A 9,741-nucleotide genomic window follows, 5' to 3' on the forward strand; every position below is an offset into this window, starting at 1 on the left:
GGGGGAGGGGCGTCATCCATAGCTCAGCATGTCACAGTATATTACGTCAAACATTATGTATATGATTTTGTCTGACTGTACAGACAGGAAGTTATAACAATAAGATAACTCTGGTTGAGACAAACACGCATGATGCAACACTTGTTTGTCGACTAGAGAACAAGGAACTTTGGGATCATCTGCTATGAGCATGAACTCAACGTGAAATCATACCATGTGACTGCCAGCCAGTGCCTATCCTAGCCTCTTTAAAAGACCATGTTTTGGGGCGCAGAGCGGACTTCATAGATTTCAGTTCATACACTGCACTGAGTCTCTGTGCTCTGTCATAGGGACTTCATAAACTTCTATTCAGGCAATATTCTTGATCTCTGTACAACATTTTGTATCAACATAATTTATATTAAATATATTCACTGTATTGTACTGCGAGTTCGGCTTGGATTTCAATCCTTAAGTGTCAAAAGTACAATGAGGAACAGTCTCCCGCTCGGCTAACCTCTCGTATGCCATCACCATCATTGGGATACAACATAGTGTTATTGTTATTTTGTGTCTTTATTTAGTCTGATTTGTATTCATGTAAGTGTGCTGGTAGGCCTAACCAAAAAAGTGGCGTTTGAAAATATAATTAATAGTATAGTCAAGTGCATCACATTTTATTGCTTTTGTTAAGATAGAATAATACTAGGTTCAGCGAAGTGTATTGTAATTTTATAACTTAAAGTGATTGATTTTGTATTTTCTTTAAGTGCCTGTAGGCCTAACCTAAAGAAAAGAGTGTGAACGAGTTTAATCGTAATATAGTGAAGTTTAGAGTGGGCTGTAAGCTATTTGTACCAGCACTTAAATATCTTGTAGGTCTTAGATACATAAAAATATTTGTCAGTTGCCCCTAAATTTTCAGTTAGTACCAGGCTATAGACTAACTGTGAGTGAAAATGGACACAAAATGTAGTGACTTATCAGGTAAATGTGGGGCCTGCAGGAGGAAGGTTAGCCAGGGGATAGGGTGCGAGGATTGTGGCCAGTGGTTTCATTGGGACTGTGCTGGTACAAACAGTGAATTGGCCTTATTGCCTTGGTACTGCAACTCGTGTGCAAGCCGTGGTAATAAAGAAGCAAGAGGAGACAATCTTGAGTTTGAGTAGGGAGCTTGAATTTGCAAAAACTGAGATTAGCCTCTTAAAAGAGGAATTAAATTTAGTAGATAATTGTCCTGAAGAATTTAGGACTGTATCGAACTCCCGAAGGAAACATAAGATTGTTTCCTCCTTATTAGATACTAAGTTTACTTAAACCAATCGATTTGAACCTTTAGCTATGCTAGAGCCTCAGACTGATGGTAACTCTGTAGACCAGCCAGCCAGTGCTGAATCTAGTTATAAGCCTATATTTAAGGTAAAGCCTAAACATCAGATTCTTTTACTTGGCAACAGTCATGGTAGGGGTATCGGACAGAGGCTTCAAAATGCTATGGGAGATGGATATGCTGTGACCAGCATATTCAAGCCCAATGCTGACCTGAGGAGTGTTACTGGGAACATAGAAAATTTGTGTAAGGATCTTAATAAAGAAGATCAAGTAGTTATAGTTGGGGGGCCAAGAAACAGTTTATATAGGAACCTCAATTACCAAATTGAGAATGACATAAGTGACATTGCTCAAAAAACCAGTCACACCAATGTGAAGTTCGTTGGCCTTCCCTGGCGACATGACAAGCCATGGATTAACAGGTGGTTAAGGAATGTTAATCTTTGACTTGAGCGTTCACTTATGGGGATTGGCAGGACTTGCATTGATGGGATTGATGTCTCTTCAGTAATGAGGAATGAGCATACTCGAATACATGTAGACAGTACACTGTCTTGGAAAATACATATAGAACAAACTATAACTAAATTAAGTGCAGCTTGCTATGCAATGAGATTGATTAAGCCCTTTATGCCACAAGAAACACTGAAGATGGTTTACCATGCCTACTTTCATTCTATTATGAACTATGGATTAATATTCTGGGGGAACTCTTCACATAGTGTAAAAATTTTTAAGATACAAAAGAATATACTAGGTGGTTCAAATATGACTGGGACTGATTTTTTTGTAAACAAGCTGCACTGTGCAGCAGCTGTGCGACCTTGAGAGAGTGAAGCCACAACCTCCACCCTCCCTCCTGTTAGGGTTAGAACCTGTTCAGTCCTGTCTGGAAGTTGCTAGAGTGATGAGAGAACAGAAGGTACCGCAGAGTGTGGAACAACGCATTGTGATCAAATTCCTCGGAGAAAATGTCCCGTCCGCTGAAATTCACCACAGACTCCAACAACAGTATGGGGAAGAGTGTCTCTCACGGACCCGTGTGTTTGAGTGGTGTAAGTGCTTCAGAGAGGGCAGAGAGCGCGTGGAGAATGAACTGCATGATTGTCGGCCGCGAACATCCGTCACCAAGCCAAACATTGATCGTGCAGACACACTTATTCGTGAGAATAGGCACATCACTATCAAGGAACTTGGAGCAATGCTGTCCATCANGAGACACATCCGCCATACAGTCCCAATTTGGCACCAAGTTATTTCTACCTGTTCAGAAGGCTCAAATCAGACTTGCAAGGCATGCAGTTTGTGGATGACGCCGTCATCCAGAATGTTCGGGAGTGGATACGCCGCCAATCACAAGACTTTTTTGAAAAGGGAATCAGGATGCTTTCACAACGTTGGAAAAAATGTGTTGACTCCGGAGGGGAGTACGTTGAAGACTGACATGTGCAAGTAAGTGTTTGGCAATTTTGGTTTAAAAAAAAATCAGTCCCGGTCATATTTGAACCACCTAGTAATTAGAATCATTGCAGGACGTAGAAGTAGAGATTCATGTAGAGATTTATTTAAGAAATTAAAAATTCTGCCTCTTCAAGCACAATATATACTATCACTTCTCTTATTTGTTGTGTACAACAAAAATAAATTTGAATTAAATTCCAGTATCCATAACATGAATACTAGACAAAAATATAACTTCCATCTACCTTCATCAAACTTATCACTATATCAAAAAGGAGTCCACTTTTCTGGCATAAAAGTGTACAGTAGTCTCCCACAAAGTATCAAAAACTTGAGTAATGATACTAAACATTTTAAATCAGAGCTAAAGAAATATCTGCATGCTCATTCCTTCTACTCTGTAGACGAATACCTCAGTGTAAATAGAGAATAATGTAGAATTAAGCTATATTAGTTTAAGATAAAATTACTTGTACCAGTAGGTATTATTTTGACTTGTTCTATATCCAGAGATATTAACCTACTTAGGATCTATGGAATGCAAATAAATTCAATTCAATTCAAAACCTGCCCCATTGCCAACTTGTCCTGGGCTTGAACCCGGGCCACTGCAGTGGGAAGCCAGCGACTAACCACCTGAGCTATGGCACGGCCCTTCCAATTGTGTTAACAACAGTGTCAAAAAATATACTCCAGAAAATCAAACAGAATCCATTTTTGAACGTGTTACAGATGTGGACATACATATTTTGTGCTTAGTAAATAAACCAGGTTATTGTATTTTGAAACATATTGACTTCAAACATTACTTCCTTATCAAAAATGAGCAAGTTCTCGACAATTTGCACATTTTCAAATATGAGATTGAAAATTTCGAGAAATAATACAAACATTACAAAAAGATTAATTTTTTCTGGGATACATCATTAATTTTTTCTGGGATACATCATGAAGTCCATTGAAAATCAACCAACATTTTGGAAGAACACATCTCAATTTTCAGGACTGAACAGTAAACTAAGCAAGAAATCAGTATGAAGCAAGCTGCCTAATTCATGCTGGTTTCTTGCTTTGCCTACTTTTCAACTCTGAAGATGGAGGCAACATGTTCCTATGAAACTTTTATTGAGTTTCAACAGGCTACACAATATTATGTTCTGGGAGACAGGACTCTTCATTCCATGGCTGTGAGAACACCAAATAGATTACACAAAAGTTAATGTGAAGTGGAAGTTATTTGAAAGGCAGGAGAGACACAAAATACCCCTCTTATTTATGAAAAAGTGCAAAGCAAACATACTTCTGCAGTATAAACAGAAATGGCACTTTGCTTCTTGGTGTACATTAACTGCTACAAAATGCAGCACCTCCATATTATGCCTGCTGGAGGCATATTGTTAGCAATGTGAGATGAATTTTTTCATTTCCTCACCAAAATTTGGCCTCGCCCACTAACTCTTTAGGTCTGGGCAATAGACTCTTGTTTCATTTTGGGCAGAATTCACCTGTTTCGTTTTTTTGAAATTTCTGAATACCAGTTGACCCATTTGCATATCCTGGGAAGATGATGTGGTTTCCTTGTAAATGATCATGATTTGACTGTCGCTGTATCAGTTAGATAGTGAGCAATCTCATCCACAAATGTCTTGGTTTCCAAGCACGTTTGCAGGAAGAGTGGTACTGGTCAGACTACAATATTTCAAATAGAGGCCAATCGACATCACTGGCAATACCATTCAGACAAGAGAATGAACTGCGGTGTTTGTTCAGCACATGGGAAGAGGAGAAGTATCCACACAAAGTGCGAGAAATGTGACGTGGGCCTGTGCATTCTTGGGTGCTTCAAGGAGTACCACACAAAGTCGAGATTTCATTAGATGATGTGGGGGGGGGCGGTGAACCCTGTATATACATCAAGCAGATAACAAAAAAAAAAGGCATGTACACTGAATTTTACTATGGTTTAACAGATTTTATTGCATAATCTACAGAATCTGCAATAAAAGTACTGGCTAGTGGTTGAGTTTGGGCATAACTCATATGTATACTCTTTCTGTGTTGTTCACATAGGTATCATTTTAATTATTGTATTGGGGTTCTACTCAGGTCAGTCTCATACTTACATATGCATGTTCCAACGAATATGCAACAATAGAGGACATCCATTGCTAGGCAGTGGATATGTTTTCTGTGCTGTGGTCTGACCCAAGACTGTATAGCAAGAAGCCAACAATAATTGACAGTGCAATTAATGAAGATAAGACTCAGGGGTCTACTTCTCTCACAGTCATCGCCCACCTGTGTCTCATCTTACATTGAATGGAAGATATATTCCATTTGTAAATAGTGTAAAATATTCTGTATTTCAGCATTCTGTTGCTCATCCTTAATCAAACGTCTATGTATTATGTCTGTCAATAATGCAACTATCACTGCAACATTCGCCATGGTGAATGGTGAATGTTGTAATGACAGTTGCATTAGTGACTTGACTTTTTTTACGTAATAAATAGACATTTGAGTGTAAAATATCTCAATGTAATCTTTGATAGGTGGGTTGCATGGAGATTGCACATAGAAATGATCGAAGCCAAGGCCTTCAGAACATTTATTAGAGTGTATTCCCTATTCAAAGAAAGTCTAGGTTAATATGAATTATTATGAAGGGTGCTCAGAATTATTAGACCAAAGGAAACAAGCCAAACTATAGTGGTTACAGGGTCCAAGCGAAATAAATAGGGATAATCTGAACAATGTAAGATGTGAAACCAGCAGGCATTTCAAGAATAAAAAGAGGGAATATCTGAAAGACAAAATTGATGAGCTTGCAACAGACAGTAAGATACAATAATAATAGTGAGCTGTAGTGAGGAATAAATGACTTCAAGAGTAGTTACCAACCTAGAAGTAACTTAGTGAAGTATAAGAATGGTGAATGTACATAGGGTCAGTGATGTCAGGCAGATAAAATGCATACAGCTGACCCAATGGGACCTGATCCTAGCCCTTTTTGACCTTGAAACTTCCATTGCAAATTTGAAAAGTTATAAATCGCCATGCAGTAATCAGATTCGGGCAGAACATATTAAAGCAGGAGGTGAAATATTACATTCTAAGATCCATAAGCTAATCAATTCTAATTGTAATTAGGAAAAATTGCCTGATCAGTGGAAGGAGTCTATTGTTGTACCAGTTCACAAGAAGGGTGATAAAACTGACTAGTAATTATCAGGAGATATCACTGCTATCAACTTCATACAAAATTTTATCCAATATTCTTCTCTCAAGGTTAAGGCCATATACAGATGAAATTATTGGGGAACATTAGCGTGGGTTGGATGTAACAGATCAACTACTCATCACATATTGGAAAAAAAATTGGAGTACAATGAGACAGTACATGAGCTATTCATTGACTTCTAGAAACCCTATGATTCAGTTGGGTGAGAAGTACTGTACAATATTCTCATAGAGTTTGGGGTACCCTTGAAACTAGTTAGGCTGACTAAAATGTGTTTAAACGAAACATATGGTAAAGTCCGTGTAGGTAAACACTTGTATGGTAAATTTCCATCCAGAATGGTCTAAAACAAGGAGATGCTGTATTGCCACTCCTTTTCAACTTTGCTTTAGAAGATGCCATTAGGAAGGTCCAGGGAAACCAGGTGGGACTGAAATTAAACGGAACACATCAGCTGTTGTTCTGTGCCGATGATGTGAAGCTACTGGGTGATAAAAGCGGCCTCCATAGTCTAGAGGTAACGTTCCCACCTCGTGACTCGTAGTACGCGGGTTCAAATACCTGGCGGAGGTCGTCGAATTTTTAAGGGCGGAAAAATTCAGGGAACAAGTCCTCCGGGAGGGACTTTAAGCGGTGGGTCCCGTGTTGTAGCTTTACGGCACGTAAAAGAACCTCATACCTCCAAAGGAGGTCACTGAGCCAAAATTGCGGACGTTTGCTGCCCAACAGCAGTCACTAATACCTCCGGTAGATGGGGGAAGCATTATAGATACTTCTCAGCCAGTAGAGCCGGTCTCGCTGGCTGGGCGGGACTGATGGTAAGCACCAATACCGGTAGGATATAGAGACTGGTAGAAATCATAGAGGGAAGCACAATGGACCACTACAGGTCTAAGTGAATGGGGAAACCCATCCTCTCTAATAACTAACTACTGGGTGATAATGTAGATACCATAAAGAAAAACACACACTTTAATTGACGCAAGTAAAGATGTTGGTCTAGAAGTAAACACAGAGAAAACTAAGTATATGTTGCTGTCTCATTAACAGAATGCAGGGCAAGATCGTACCATAAATAGAGGTAACAGATGCTTCGAAAATCTGATACAGTTCAGATATTTGGGAACAACAGTAACAAATCAAAATTTGATTCACAAGGAAATTAAGAGGAGACTGAATTCGGGTAATTCATTCAGTCCAGAGCCTTTTGTCTTCTCATCTACTGTGTAAAAACATAAAAATCAGAAGATACAAAACTATAATTGCCTGTGGTTCTGTATGGGTGTGAAACTTGGTCTCTGACATTAAGGGAGGAACATAGACTGAGGGTGTTTGAGAACGGTGCTGAGGAGAATATTTGGACCGAAGAGAGATGAAGTGACACGAGGTTGGAGGAAACTGCATAATGGGGAACTTCGTAACTTGTACTCTGCTCCAAGTATAATTAGAATGATCAGGTCAAGGAGAATGAGATGAGCAGAGCATGTAGCACGAATAGGGAAGAAGTGGAATGCACATAGGACATTGGTGGGAAAGTCAGATGGAAAGAGACCTCTAGGAAGACCAAGACATAAATGGGTGGACAATATTAAATTGGATCTTAGAGAAACAGAATGGGGGGTATGGACTGGATCAATCTGGCTAAAGATAGGGACAGTGGAGGGCTCCTGTGAACATGGTAATGAACCTTAGGGTTCTATAAAATCCTGGGAAGTTCTTGAGTAGCTATGCAATTGACTGCTCCTCAGGAAGGGCTGAGTTCCACGAGTGGAACTATAATATCTTTTTCACGATAGAAATAACAGATGACATGACCACCACATTTCAGTTTGGCATTCCAGTAAGAAAGTTTTCATCTGTGAGCTAGTCTAATTTTTGGTGTCTCCATCCATTATACAATCTGATCACTTTCAAACCTAAAAATATCATTTGTACTGGAAATAATATAATTGCAGTCATAAATTAAATGCAGATATTCTTTCTGGTCTATTTTTAGAACAGTTCCAAAATGCTGATATTGATCATTTGAGTGAGAAGCTACAGTTAAAATATTCAAACAGCCATATCAAGGAAATCAGTAACTCTGATGGGAAAAGATTACAATGTGGGAGGTTAAAAAGCAGATAAAAGTGAACACACTATACCAAACATGAATGGAGATCAAACAGTTTTATAAAATATATTTGATTAGTTTTTACAAATTAAATAATATATCACTAAACTGTTTGATTTAAACTACATCACTTTAAAGCAACATATCACTCCATTAGTTCTTTGAAATGGATCCTAAATACAGCAAAGTGAAATACTGCATTAATATTATAATGCTCATCTCTCTTGACGCTTTTCTTGGCGACTAGCAAAAACATACTTTTGTGCACTTAAGAGTTAACATTGGAGTTTGAGAGTGACTACAGAAAAAAAAAATCAGTTCCTTTAATTAACTGTACTTCCAACAAATATAATCACCTGCAATTTCTTCTTATTTGATCAATGGTAACACATAAGTTGTAGCATCACAGCCTCACTATTACAAAATCCTCTTAATATTACAGTGTCCTTCTGTATATATTTTAACAGAATACTTTAACCCAGTGCTCCAACCAAAAGTGTTCTAGTAACATGTTTTTTGTTTGACATACTTCAACTTGTAATTCTGAGAAGGTAACTGATTTTGTCTTCCAGCTTTAGACCTAATATGAATGACCTATGGACATTCCTTGTTTAGTGCCTTTACAAAGAGCTCATTAATATAGGAAATCTTCTATGAAGAGAGGGCAGCTTCTTTTAATGATGTTACTTGCATTGTGATAGGGACTATGTGACAACATGGTGGATATGTCTCTCTCAGTAAACAACCAAGTTCTTTGCTTCCATACAAACTTCTCTTTAAAGACTGATCATAGTGCTCAGTGTGACTAGCACCAGTGCAGAGAACTGACTGGTGAGTGATAATTCTACACTACTTACTAAATATTTCTTGCATCTAGTTCTCTGTAATGATTGTTTTTATGATATTAGCAGTTTTTGCCTACCCTCTCACATATCAGTGCACTTCCTCTTGCGCGTACCTAAGCAGTTTGAGTGTGAGCACTGTTTAAAGTACTTATAAGATCAGTGCTATCTTATGCCTCTGAGACCTGCTCACTGTCAAGATTGGATGAAAGACTGTTAAGTATATTGGAAAGGAGGATCATGAGATATATCTTTGGACCAGTGGAAGAAAATGGAATATGGAGGAAGAGGTATAACCATGAGCTATACAAACTATTTAATGAACCAGACATTATTGGATTCATAAAGGTCAAAAGGCTTGAATGGGCTGGACACATAATACGTGCCAGCGAGAATAGAACCATCAAGAAAATGCTTACTACTAAACCAGAAGGAAATAGGAGAGTGGGAAGACCAGGGTTAAGATGGGAAGAATGTGTGTGGCAGGACACAAGAATTTTGGATATAAAGAACTGGAGGTGGAGAAATGTAGCATCGAAGAGAGAAGAATGGCGAGCAATCCTGAGGAAGGCCAGGGCTCACAAAGGGCTGTTGTGCCAGTGATGATGATGATGTGAGCACTGTTCTTTATAAAGAGCTACAGTATCTTACTAACCCCAATAAAGCCACACAAAACTCTAACCTTGTCAAGCTATCACTATTTAGGGTTTCATATATTCTTAAGGTAAACTATTTTTTCACTTATGACTGTGTTTCTAAGGAACACATTA

The sequence above is a fragment of the Cryptotermes secundus genome, unplaced genomic scaffold, assembly GCF_002891405.2.
Source record: "Cryptotermes secundus unplaced genomic scaffold, Csec_1.0 scaffold780, whole genome shotgun sequence".
NCBI classification, from domain to species: domain Eukaryota; kingdom Metazoa; phylum Arthropoda; class Insecta; order Blattodea; family Kalotermitidae; genus Cryptotermes; species Cryptotermes secundus.